The sequence below is a fragment of the Mobula birostris genome, chromosome 1 (genome assembly GCF_030028105.1).
Source record: "Mobula birostris isolate sMobBir1 chromosome 1, sMobBir1.hap1, whole genome shotgun sequence".
In the NCBI taxonomy this organism is placed as follows: Eukaryota; Metazoa; Chordata; class Chondrichthyes; order Myliobatiformes; family Myliobatidae; genus Mobula; species Mobula birostris.
The window spans coordinates 160,124,725-160,139,303 of NC_092370.1; positions in this window are offsets into that span (position 1 = coordinate 160,124,725).

Here is a 14,579-nt window from a genome sequence, read left to right on the forward strand (position 1 = left end):
TAAAATTAGCAGGATTGGATATGAAGAGCTTCTTGAGAACAGAACACCTGAGCAATTTTTCACACTTGCAGACAGGAGTATTGAATTTTAAATTTGCATCGACAGCAGCCTGTGCTGTCCTCAGATTCCCTGTCAGGTTCAGATTTACATTTAGATGTATTTATTTATCACGTGTATGTCGAAACATACAGTGAAATGTGTTATTTGTGTTAACAACCAACACATCCAAGGATGCGCTAGGGGCAGCTCGCAAGTGTCACCAACATAGAACACTCACATTACTCGACAGAGGACAACAAAACAGAACATAACAAGAAACCAAGCCCTGTTCCTTTCTCCCTCCTAATGCCCTTACACAGTCCTCTAAACCCAGGATAAGTCATCTCCTTTGGTCTCCAGTGGATTCGCAGCAGTCTAGCAGACCCAGGCTCTGGCCACTGGTCCTCGACTTCCGAACTTATGATCAACATTTGGGCCTCAATCCAGACCATTGATTGGCCCTTGCGCCTTCATCTGGATCCCTGACCAACCTTCATGCTTCGATCTGGACCCTTGACCCTCGAGTTGGGATCAATCAGTCTTCATTCATCAATCCGGATTCCTAATCAACCACCGGTCATCGTTCTGGATCTCTGATCTGGACCTCTGATCAGACATTAGGCCTCAAACCAAACCTATGATCAACGCTTGGGCCTCGATCTGAACCTTCCATCCACCTTAAAGCCTTGATCCTGACTTCTGATCCACCCTCGGGCCCCGATCTGGACATCTGATCCACCTTCGGGCCCCGATCCAGACGTACAATCCATCTTTGGGCCCCAATCCGGATGTCCGATCCACCTTCGGGCCCTGATCCTGATGTAGGACGCACCTTTGGGCCTCGATCCCAACTTCTGATCCACCATCTGGCCTCAATCCGGATGTACGATTCACCTTCGGGCTCCAATCTGAACCTCCAATCCAACTTTGGGCCACAATCTGGATGTACAATCTACCTTCGGGCCCCAATCCAGACCTCCGATCCTCCTTCGGACCCCAATCCAAACCTCCGATTCACTTTCAGGCTCCGATTCACTTTCGTGCTCCGTCCAGACATACAATCCACCTTCGGGCCCAAATCTGAACCTCCAATCCACCTTCGGGCCCCAATCGGAACCTCCAATCCACCTTCGGGCCCCAATCGGAACCTCCAATCCACCTTTGAGCCCTGATCCAGATGTATGATCCACCTTCAGGCCCAGATCCAGACATCCAACCCACCTTCAAGCCCCCATCCGAGCCTCTGATCCACCTTCGGGCCCCGATCCAGACCTTTGATCCACCTTTGGGCCCCGAACTGGACCTCCAATCCACCTTCGGGCCTTGATCCAAACCTCTGATCCACCTTTGGGCCCCACTCCAGACGTCTAATCCACCTTCGGGCCCTGATCTGGATGTACGATCCACCTTCAGGCCCCGATCCAAATGTAAGATCCACCTTCGGGCCCGGATCTGGACATCCAATCCACGTTCAGGCCCTGATGAAAACCTCTGATTCATCTTTGGTCCTTGATCTGGACCTCGGGGTTCAATCTGGACCTCCGATCCACCTTCCGGCTTCATTCTGGATTCCCAATCAGCCCTCAGGCTGCGTTCCAGATCGCCGAGTGACCCATTTAATTCGATTGGGCCTCATCCTTTCATCCAGACCTCCAATCAGCCTTTGGACTTCAATGCAGACCTTCAGTCAGCCTTTGGACCATGATCCAGACCCTTCGGCCTCAAGCCAGAACTCCAATCTACTCTCAGTCTTCAATCAATTCTCGGGCCTCGGTCTGCACCTCCGATCCATGTTTGGGACACCAACGATTGGCCTTGGGGCTTTAATTCTAATCTCCAAACAACCCAGGGCCTCAATCCCGACCACTGATCAACTTTCGTGCCTCAATCCGGTCCTCCTATCAGCCCCCGGGCCTTGATGCAAAACTTCCAGTGGGCCCCCGGGCCTCAATGCAAAACCTCTGATAGGCCTTTGGGTCTCAATACTGACCTCTGATTGACCTTCGGGCTTCAGTCCAGACATCTAATTAACCTTCAGTCCTCCATAAGGACCATTGAGCCTCGTGCCAAGCTTTGATTGACCATCGAACCTCTTGTCGTCCATCAGGCCTTGATATAGACTTCTGATCTGCCCCCAGGCCTCAATGTGGACCTCTGATCGGCATCTGGGCCTCGATCCGGACCTCCAATCCACCTTCAGACCCCTGATCGACTTAAGGGCCTCAATGCAGACCTCCAATTGAGCTTCAGGGCTCGATGCAGACCTCCAACCTGCCCCCAGGCCTCAATGCGGACCTCTGATCGGCACCTGGGTCTCCGATCTGAACCTTCGGGCCTTGATGTGGATCTCCGATCGAGTTTCAGGCTTTGATCGACACCCAATCCTTGATCCAGAACTTCAAATGACATCCAGACTTCTGTGGTCATCCTTTCAACCCCCAGACCTCAGATTGAGCTCCAGGCTTTGATTTAGATCTCTGATAGGCCCAAGGGTCTCGATCTAGAACGCTGATGGGCCTTTGGGCTTCGGTCTGGACCTCCAATCAACCCTTGAGTCAAGATCCCAAGCTCTCATCCGCATTCAGGCCTCGATCTGGACCTCTGATCAGCCCAAGTTGACCTTCTGGTTTTGAACTTAACCTCCAATAGACTCTCGATTATCGATTGAGATCTCCGATCCACATTCAGGCTTTCATCTGGACCTCTAATCAACCCTTTGTACTCAATCCACATTTGTCCTTGATCCAGACTTCTGATCAACCTTGCTGTGGCTATCCATTCGACCCCCAGACATGGATCGAGCTCCAGGCTCCGATCCAAACCTCCAATCCACATGAAGGTTGCTCAGAGACCAGATGAAGGCCCAAATGTTGATCGGAGGTCTGGATCGAGGCTTGAAAGTCAATAGGTGGTCCAGATCTGAGCTTGAGGATCAATCAGAACACCAGATTGAAGGCTGATGGTCAGTTGGAGGTCCAGATAGAGACCTGATCATCGAATGGAGTTCTGGATTGAGGCCTGTTGGGCGAATAATGGTCTGAATCAAGGCCCGAATGTGTATAGGAGGTCAGAATTGAGGCCCAAGGATTAATTGGAGTCCAGATCGAGAGTTGAGGGCTGATTGGAGGTCAGGTTCAAAACCTGAAGATTGACTCGGGCCAATCGGAGGACCAGATTGAGGCATGAGGGCTGATCAGAGGTCCGGATTGAGGCTTGAGGATCGAGTGGAGACTGGAACAAGGCCCCCGAGGCTGATTGGAGTCTAGTTTGAGGCCCGATGGTCGATCACAGGGCTGGACTGATTTAAATCCAGAGCTCCAATCCTCGGGCTTCAATTCCAACCTCTGATCGACCCACGAATCTCGATCCCAAGTTCTGATCCATGTTCCAAACCTCTGATCGACTTTCGAGCCTCGATCCGGACCTCTGATTGACCCATGGGCATCGATCCGGACCTCCGATTGACTGTTGGAACTTAATCCACACTCCGGCCTCAATCTGGACCTTGGATTGATCATTGGGTTTCAATCGACCTTGAACTTCAATCCGGAGCACTGCCTGACCATCAGGCCTCAATCTGGACCTCCATTTGACCATCGGGCCCCGATCTGGACCTCTGATCAGCCCCCAGGCCTTGATCCGGAGCCTCCGATCAGCCGGAGTCAACCTTCAGGTTTTGATCCAGACCTCCAATCAACCCTTGAGTATCAATCTTAAATGCTAATCCAAATTCAGACCTCATTCCTGACCTCTGATCTGCCCTTGGGCCTTGATCTAGACTTCCATTTGACCTTCTGGCCTCGAAGTGAACCTCCATGCAACCTTCGGGCCTCAATCCAGACCTCCGATCAGACCAAGTCAACGTTTGAGTTTCAACCCAGACCTCCGATCAACCTTCAGGTCTCGATTCCGAGCTGTAATCCACATTCAGACCTCAATCTGAACCTCCAAGCGACCCTCAGGCCTAAATCCGGACCACTGATCTACATTTGGACATCGATCCTGACCTGCAATCCATCTTCGGGCCTCAGTCCAAATCTCCGATCCACCATCAGGCCTCAATCTAGAACTCCAGTGAACTCTTCAGCCTCAAATGGACTGTGAACTTCTGCGTTTTGCTCCCGATCTCTGATCGACCGTCAATTTTTGATCCCCAGCTCTGATCCATGTTTGGGCCTTGATCAGGGCTTCCATTCAATCCTTGGCCCTCAATCTGGATCTGCGATCCGCATTCAGGCTTTGATCCAGACCTCCGATGGACCTTTGGGCCTTTATGCAGATCTCCGATCAACCTTCAGACTTTGATCCGGACCCTCAATCAACACCTAGACCTCAAATTGGATCTCCAATCGATGCCCAAACCTCGGATTGAACTTCAGGGCTCAATCCCGACCTCTGATCAGCATTCAGGCCTCAATGCGGACCTCCAATAGATCTCTCAGCTCCTATCAACCCTCAGGCCTCGATCCAGTGTTCTGGTCAGCCCGAGTTGACCTTTGGATTTAAATCTAGAGCTCCAATCCTCGGGTTTCAATTCCAACCTCTGATCGACCCACAAATCTCGATCCCAAGTTCTGATCCATGTTCTAAACCTCTGATCGACTTTCAAGCCTCGATCCGGGCCTCCGATTGACCCGCGGGCATCGATCCGGGCCTCCGATTGACCTGCAGGCCTCGACCCGGGCCTCCGATTAACCTGAGTCGACCTTCAAGCTTTGATCCAGATCGCTGATCAACCCTTGAGTCTCAATTCCAGGTTCTAGTCCAAATTCAGCACTCAATCCTGACTTCATTTCCACCTTCATGCCTCAATCCATTCGACCTTCCAGCCTTGAATTGGACCTCCATTCGACCTTCCGAACTCAATTTGGATCTCCGATTGACCATCAGGTCTCAATCTTGTGCTCTAGTCCACATTCAGACCTCAATCCGACCCTCTAATCGACCCTCGGGCCTAAATCCAGCCCACTGATCCACATTTGGACCTTGATCTTGACCTCTGATCCACCTTCAGGCTTTGATCTGGATCTCCGATCAATCATTGGGCTTCGATCCAGACCTCCAATCAAACATCGAGCATAATCAGGATCTCCAATCCACCTTCAGGCCTCAATCTGGACCTTTGATTAGCACTTGAACCTTGATCTGTACCTCCAATTGGACCTTCAACCTTCAGGTTTTGCTCCCAGCCTCTGATCAACCATCGACTTTTGATCCGGAGCTCTGATCTGTGTTTGGGTCTTAATCAGAATTTACAATCAGTCCTCGGGCTTTAATCTGGACCTTCGATCCACATTTGGGCCTCGATCCGGATCACCGGTTGACCATCAGGTATCAATCCGAACCTCCAAGGCACATTCAGGCTTCAATCCAGACATCTGATCGACCTTTGGGCTTTGATCCAGACCTCTGATCATCAGCCGGGCCTCAATCTGGACTTCGGATTGACCCCCCAGGCCTCGGATCAAACTTCAGGCTTTGATCCCGATCTCTGATCAGCCTTCGGGCCTCAATCCGGAGTTCCGCTCAGCCCGAGTTGACCTTTGGATTTCAATCCAGAGCTCTGATTGATCCTCAGGGTTTGATTGACCTGAGTCTCGATCTGTTCGGGCCTAGATCCGGACCTCTGATTGACCTTCTAGGGCCTCAATCCAGACTTCCAATTCACATTCGGGCTCCAAAACAGACCAATTGACCCTCAGACATTGATCTTGGCCTCCAATATACCCTGGAGCCTTGATCATCTCTGATCCAACTTTGGGCCTTGATCAGGACATCCAATTGGCCTTCAGGCTTCGATCCAGACATCTGATTGGCCTTCAGGCCTCCAATCCACATTCGGGCCTCAATCCAGACCTCTGATTGGACTTTCTGCCTCGATAGGGAACTTCAATCAACTTTTGAGGCTTAATCAGGCCTTGATCTGGACCTCTGAGCAGCCTTCAGGCTTTGATCAACCCTTGGGCCTTGATCCACCTTCAGATCTCGATACGGAGCTCCAACTGGCCTTCATTCTTCAATCCGGACCTCTGATCGTCCGTTGCGCCTCGAACCAAAACTCTGATTGACCCTCTGGCGTCCTTCCGATAGACCACTCCAAGCAGCAGAAACCTGTTTGAAGTTGCCCTGATGTTGCATTAAACCAAAGGAAGAGCTGTAGGCCATGGTACCCTTCCTCATGATTTAGTCAGCCGTTGTTTGATGATGCCGTTCATTCTTTCAACTTGTCCTGATGACTGGATAATGTCGGCAACGAAAGAACATTCCATGTTCATCAGTTGACATAATTCTTGACAAACATTTCCAGTGAAATGCGTTCCCTGGTCAGAGTCAATGAGGCATCGCCATCCCCATCTAGGAGTATAGTCCTTAATCAGAGCTCTGACTGTATGTGTGGCAGTATCTTTTCTTACTGGGATGGCTTCCACCCATCCTGAAAATTTACGCACTATTATTAAGACATTTGAATATCTGAGGCACTTCAGTAATGTAATCCACTTGTAGATGTAAAACTGGACCAGGTGGGGCAGGAGTACTTAGCTGAGTTAGCTTCTCTGTTGTTCCAGGTTTGTTTCCCGGCATGTCAGACATCTCTGAACTGTTTGTTGAATTTGCATCCTTATCTTTGGATTCCACCACCACTGGGAGAATGTGTGCTAAGGGGTGTATTTGCTGTGCCAGGTAAGGAAGCAGCTCAACTAGGACCACCAGTCTGTGACAAGTGCCACATCTCCATACTCCATCGTCATCGTTTTCCATCCCGTGCCACTTTCTTCACTTCAGCACAGATCTTGCATTTCTTGAATATCTTACACATTCATCTGACACAGTGTTTAACTTGGTTTCCGTGGTTTCATTTATCAGGTTTTCTTCCATTTCTTCAATTTCCTTTATTCCTTCTTTTCCTGCCCATTTTACAGTTTTGTCTGCGAATGTTTTTCCACCGTTTTCTACTGTGGTTATTTTAGAGTGACCTTTACATTTTAATACTGCAACTTCTGATGGTAGTTGCATGACTTCCATGAGTTCTTGTACCAGTGCACCATCCTTGACTGGAGTTCCCACGGCTGTAAGAAATTTCCAAAGTCATGAACAACTCCTAAACCATATCAAGAATAACCGTAGATGTCAGCTGATCTCCCTTTTACTGACTTACAGGCAGTTTTCAGTTCTGTCTGTGGTGCATAGGTACCAGGAGCTATGGGTCCTGAGGCCATCACTTCATTTCCTGTGACAACAGCCCAATCAGCCACTCAAATTCCTCCCACAATGGTTGAGGAGACATTAATATACAGAACTAGATCTGGGTTCAACAAAAGCACTGCTTTATGGTGTTACATACCTCAAGGAGATCTTGTGAGAATGATGTAATGGTCTTTTGGAGGTCACCTGATGTAATTTTCCCGCTGATGTGAGGTCACGTGATGACATGTTCACCACGGGTATATAAGGGAAAACCTCAGATGACGCAGTTGATTTTTAGTTTTTAGTTTTCCAGCTCGAACGTTAGTGTGTCTCCGTTTCTGTTGTGTATTTATTTTATGACGCAGTTTCATTTTTAAAATGGAGTGTTACGTTCTATTGCGAGGTACAGTAGTGCTAGTTTGGCTATTTTTGCTAGATGTGTTGATGTACCTTTTTCCAGCAGTACTGGAGAGTGAAGACTTTGAAGTACAGGACCCGAAGGATTAAGAGAAGTTGGTATCGTTCGGCAGTTTAACAAAGGATTGACCTTATTGAGTCTTCGTTGAAGAAGTAGCAACCTGCATCGAAGATAACTCTTGCCAAAAGAGCTAGGAAGTTCATGCAAGATTTGCTCTCTAGAAATTAAGGTCAGTTGTTTTAAGCCGTTTATTTCCTGCATCGTGAATCCTTTAGACAGAACCAACAGGAAAGTCGCATCTATGAGAGATCCTTCTCCAGGGAAGTCTGTCCCAATTGAATGTATAAATCTGTTGGACTTTCGAATTTACCATTTTAAGAACTGTATCTGACCTTACTGCTTTAAGAACTGTTTTCGCATTTAACGCTTTAAGAACCAGTTGTTGAACGGCCACATAGCGGTTAACTTCCGGTTAAGGTTTTCATTTGTTTTTTATTGTTTATCCGTGCTTAATAAATGTTTGGTGGTTTTTATATAACCTGTCTGGATTGATATTCATTGTTGCCGGTTACGTTACAATGGTAATTTGCATCTTCTTGGCATGTTACGGTTCTTGCAGTCATGATGATCATCGGTCTTCCATGTCCACTGTCAACATTGTGGCTGGAGCTGCAGGACTTGCTTGTTGAATGATGATATTAGGCACCTCAGGAACAGTGAACCACTTGAACCACCAAAAGCTGTCACTTGAGAAACCCTGTTCGTAGTCAGTAAAGTGTATACTGAGTGTGGACGTCCGACTGTTAAAGTCTGATCCAACACGATGTTAGAAACAGTTCTGACTGCCAGGTAAGTTGCTTGCATCACTCATAGGCATCAATAAAGTGTGTACTGAGTGTGGACATCCGACAGTTAAAGTCTGATCCAACACGATGTTAGAAACAGTCCTGTCTGCCAAGTGAATTGCTTGCACCGCTTGTAAGCGTGAACCCCATTCTAATGCTACGTTGTCCAATTTGGCAGAGTAATACCCAACATGACGCCATTGGAATCCATGTTCTTCAGTCAAAACCATGTAGCCACATACAGAGTGAATGGTCTTCCCATGTCAGGGATTCCTAATGCAGGTGCAGTACTTAATATCACCTTTAAGGTTTGAAAAAGCATCAATCTGTTCATTAAGAGTCACAGGATCGTCAGAATGCTGTTGCCTTTCAGCAGTCTAGTGAGGGGTTGAGCAGTTTCATATGAATCGACCCATGCTCAGTTGTGGTTACACAAACCCAGAGATGACTGAAGTTGCTGGACTGTTGTAGATTGCGGTGCTGACGTAATGGCCTTTGTGCAATCTTCAGTGATTTCTCTTTTGCCTTGGCAGATTTTCTGTCCAAATTTGCATTGTACCCCTTGAGCACTAGATAATTGAGTAGTCAGAGTACATCACATTCATGCCGATCTGCAGTCTCGGAGGCAATTAATCCACATGTTGTATGATAGTTGAGTCAGTGCCTGGAAAGTCCCGTAGGTGTTGTCTCAACACCATATGGTAGACAGTAGGATTGTTGTGAAGTCACTGTGGTAGCCTCGTCTACTCAAATTGTTGACCATCTACTGTAAAAGCCAACCATGGTTGACATGAATGGCCAGTGGTACCAACCAGAAACCATTGGCCATATCAATAACTGTGAACCTCTTATGTGATAGATTCAGGGTTTTGAAGGTAGTTGATGGATTTACCACCAGAGGGGTTAACTTGTCAATACATTGGCGATCCTGTGATCCACTGTCAGTCTCCAAGTGCCATTCACCATCTTGCCAGGCCAGATTGGACTGTTTGATGGACTGTGTGCCCTTGACAAGAATTCCTCGCTCCTCCAGCCGATTGACAATAGGTATGATGTCTTCTATAGAAGTTTTGCTTAGAGGATATTGCTTGGTACTGGGTGACATCTTCCCCGTAAATCTTGACAGGATCCATTTCTGACAGGCTACAGTTGTTTTGTCTTGTGACCATATAGGATGTCTGGTTGATGTAGATTTTTCCAACTACATAAGATTCCAGATAATTTTACCTTCCATGAATTCAAGAGTGGAGTTTAAAGACAATAGGACGTCCTTTCCGAGAAGAGTTGTGAGATATCTCCCACCCAGAATTGTATTTCTTCTAGGTAAGGACCAAATTGTGCTTCAACTGGTCTGTTTTAGGTTAGCTCAATTGTCTTTCCTCCAGCACCATGTGCATATGTTCGGGTGCTAGTAAACGGCACATTGCATTTTTGGGCAAGAGCTTCCTTTATGTAAGTTAGTTCTGCTCCTGTATCCAGTAAGGATTCAACACGCTCATCTTCAATTAATAAGTTAGCATATAAGCTGTCCGAGTTTTGCTCTACCACTGCAGACAAAGGCTGCAGGGCCAGGCTTAGTCATCTTTACAACTTTGACAACAAGTCTACTACATCTGTAATTGTAGCTTCAAATTGTACCACCTGATCAACATTCTCCGTCCCCTGTGAGGAAGGGTGTTGAGGTTGCTGATGAGCTTGTGGTGAAGTTGACTTCTTATGTCAACAAGATCTAGCCTGAAGTCCTCTTCTGCCACAGAATGTGCATATTATTTTATCACCTTGAGGTTGCATCCCAGACCGAGATTGCTGTGAGTTTCAATTCGCTTGCTCTGTTGGTTAGCAGGTGTAGACTGTTAACTCATCTGTACTGATCTTATTCAGACTTCGATATCTTGCTCTACTTGTTTGGTAGCTTGTACCAGGTCACTGGAGGAAATGGTAGTTTCACTCCAATTTGCTTTTGTTAACTTCACCGTTGTGCCAGCGTCTGGTTTCAAACCATCCATGAAGGTTGACTTGAGAGAGCCATTTGTGGATTCTTCTATATTATCTTCAGATATTGCTTGATCTCATGAGTAGCGGATCCAAACTATCTTATAATGGTCTTCATATTCAGAAACATCATCTGAAGCCTTTTTGTTTGCATCAGTCTCTGTTGGGGATTATCATTCCAACCATTTCTTAATTTCTAAATGGTAAATTCTGTTTGTCCTCTCCCATATTATCCTCAACTCGCTGAGTCAACTGGGTTATTTGCTAAGGTATTAACATGGTAGCTAAAATCTGAATGCCATCACATGGATGCAATTTGTATACAGTACGTTCTTAATTCATTGAAGTTCGGCCCAAGTCTTTAAGCTTCTTTCATTAGGATGTGGAACTTCCCTGGAACATTTGTCAGTTTTTCTGGATCTGGTGGTTAATGATAAATCTCCTGTCTCCTTTCATAACCTCCATCATCAGTCTTGCATGTTTTCACTCACTTGGTTTATACTGCGGCAGGATTTGCCATGGCTGCCAGACCAGTTGCCTCATTACTGTCATCATCACTAAGGCCACTAGGGGTCTCTGTCGAGTCAGTATCCCTTTGCAGTTCTTGGAATTCCCATGGTGTTACTGTTTCTGGGGACTAGTCAGTTTTGGCTTCATCACCATTAACATGGCCCACTGGGTTGACTGCACTGTCCACCACTGCAGTGCATATTTGCCTCATTTCACTTTGCAACTCTGAGCAAAGAGGACATACTTTGCTTGCTGTTCTTTCATCCACTAGTTAACGTGGAGATTTGTTCCTTAGATTTCTTCTTGACTTTTTTATACTGCTCTTTTAGCATGCTCTATGTTGTTTCCTTTTCTCTCAGTTGGTTAGTTAAGTCATTGACCTGCTGATGCGGTCCACAAGTTTGATTCTCTAATTCGTCGCGTTCATGTTTTAAAGCATCTATCAGGTCTCGCAGCTCACTACACTCACACTTGTGTAGCTCTGTTAAAGTCGCTAGCATCCAAGCTGTCTTCCCAAACACATCTTTTTGATCTTATTATATATCATTTCAAATTCACTTATAAGCCAATCCTCACTAGACTTAGCATCAGTAGCACATTTCTTGCATATCTCCTTATTAATGGTATCAAGTTTATATGCATCACTTAAGTAAGTGCTGAAGATTTCAGTTAATTGTTCCCTCCCAGCTGGAAAGCCAGTTTGCTTCAAATCTTTAACCATTGTACTAGATTTGACCTTAAGGATTAATCTTCACTTTTAGGCATCACCATTATCAAAAATTTCACAACCACGTTGCAACTATAATATTAATTTATAACCACGAAGCAAACTTATTTGTCCGATATTTTAGAACTTACATCGGCCTCTTGTCCAACCACTTATATCACCCTCTGTGTTTGTCCAATAATTTATACCAGCCCCTAGGTTTCACAACCATGAAAATTATACTAGGATCCGCCACAGATAAAATACAGCCTGCCCTCACACTTAAACTCCCTGTAAATGATGTACTAAAGATATTTATTCTCAGACAATTAAGGAAAGGAGGAAGATGTCCTACCTCCCAGATGTAAGCCTAAGACTTCCTTACTTTGTTCGGTTTTCTTCAAGTAATCGTCCCTGTTCAGGCACCAACTTTCTGGATCTCTGTTATTTTTCTAATCCTTGGGACATGCCCTCTTCTCATTGCTGCCGTAGTGCCCTGGTTAATAAATATATACTCACTGTAACTCACTGTTTTCCTTTTCTCTCTATTCCCATGTATTGCAATGTACTGCTGCCATAAAGTTAACAAATTTCACCGCATAATGCCAGTGATATTAAATCTAGTTCTCATTCTCATTCTTCCGGTAACAAGAATGGTGAGGAGTTTTAATTCTTAACGATCGTCTATTTTAAAGTATAAACAAACATACAAATACGAAGCAAGCAAAGTGAAAGCAGAGAAGCAACGCGGGAATTCAATGAAAAGCAAAGATGGAAAAGGCAAAAAAGTGGCGCCTCTGAAAACTGCCTCACCTTTATAATTGAGATAGAGAAATCCCTTCAACAAGAGTAAACCAATCAACGGTCGCACAATTACATCACGTGGGTAAAGTGCCGACATTTAGCCAACAAAAACCAAGAAAGCTGGTAAACGATTATGTAACTGCTCCACCACCTTCTGCCAATGTGGGGACAAGCTGTCACTTACTGTGAAAAATACTTGAGTTTGTTTTAAAAAAAAGTACAAATGATTAAACTACGATTTTAATCTTGCATTAATTCACCTAGTATCTTATAAAAGTAATTTAAAAAAACATTGGATTCCAATAATCCTGACCACAGATCCGCCTTCGGACCTCGATCCGGAACTCCTTCGTGCTTCAATCTCGACCTCTGAATGACTCTCAGGCCTCAATCCAGACTTCCGATCCACATTCAGGTCTTGATCCAGACTCCAATTGGCCTTCAGATTGTGATCCAAACCTCTGATTGGCCGTTGGGCCTCGATCCAGACCTCCAGTTGACCCTTGGGTCTCAATCCCAACCCCCCACTTGGCCGAAGGGCTTCAATCCGGACCTCCAACTGGCCTTTGATATGGACCTCCGATCGATCCTCAGTCCTTGAACTCAACCTCCGATTGGCATTCAGGCCTCTCTACAAGACCTCTGATCGACTCTCATGCCTCAAACCCAACCTCCGATCGGCGTTCGAGCGTCAATGCGGACTTGTGATCGAACCCTGGGCCTCAATCCGAAGCTTTGATTGACCCCCAGGCCTTGATCCAGGTTTAAATTTCTTGGTGTTATCGTATCAGAGGACTTGTCCTGGGCCCAGCACATAAGTGCAGTTATGAAGAAAGTACGGCAGTGCCTATACTTCTTCAGGAGTTTGTGAAGATTCAGCATGACACCTAAAACTTAGACAAACTCCTTTTCAATGTCCTTGAATGGAAAATCCTTGAAAAAGTAGTGGATATGGCCCAATTGGTGGTCCAGAGCAAGGCCTGAGGGTCAATCAAAGGTTGGGATCCAGCATCACCTGTGCTGATGGAGATTCTGGAAGAGATGTTGTTGCCAATTCAAACTGTCTGGAGTCTGCAAGTGAGGAAATTGAGGATTCAGTTGCACAGAGAGGTCAAGGTCTTGAAACTTATTGGTTAGTTTTGAGGGGATGATAGTACTGAATGCTGAGCTGTAGTCGATAAAGAGCATCCTGATGTATGCATCGTTACTGTCCAGATGTTCCAGGGTTGAGTGAAGAATCAGCGAGATGGCATCTTCTCTGAACCTCTTGCTCTCGTAAACAAGTTAGAGCGGATCTGAGTTGCTTCTCAATCTGGAGTCTGTTTCCCTCACAAATGTTCCCTCAATCCTACATCTCAAACTTTGTCGCAGAGCAGTGAGCCCTCTGGTCTCTGTTGCAAGGTTACAATCTGCACTAGCAACACTAGTTCTGCCAATTATATGTCAAGTGTTTCCCACTCGCGATGATTTCTCCTTGAAAAGCTTAAGTTTGCCCTGTTTCAATTCTTGTAGAGCTGAAGTCGTTCTGAAAAGCTTTTAGAGCCTGCAGCTGTTTGGTCTACAAAGCAAGCAGCATCTCATATTGCCTGGTTGCTTGGTAGACCAAACAGCTGCAACTGCATTTTTTGTTTCCATGGTGTTAAAACAATAAGGAGGAACCTCTTCCATTGAGGAAGTTGCTTGCTTCAGCTTTATCTGCTCCGTCCTTGAATTCCCAGGTTTTCTTTCATTTCTGCCATTTCCAGTTAATGGCTGGACATTTACCATCAGCTACCTGACTAGAGTTATTTCTCTGTAGATCCAGTCAAAACAGATGGGGTCTCTGTAGGAAATGAATCCAAAACTTTCTGAATCTTGCCATGCATCCTGTTGTCCAACAGCAAATCCATACTACTTTATATAGCATGCCTAAACATTGTTCTGACACTATGTTGTTATGCAGTACCCAGTAGGTGTCCTTGCCTTAAATAAAATACTTTTTATCATGTTAGCAAGTTGAATTATGTGCTATTTCTAAGCTAGTCACAACCACCTTCCATCTTGACAGCATCAGCTGAGCTGCAAATACCCAAAGTTCAAA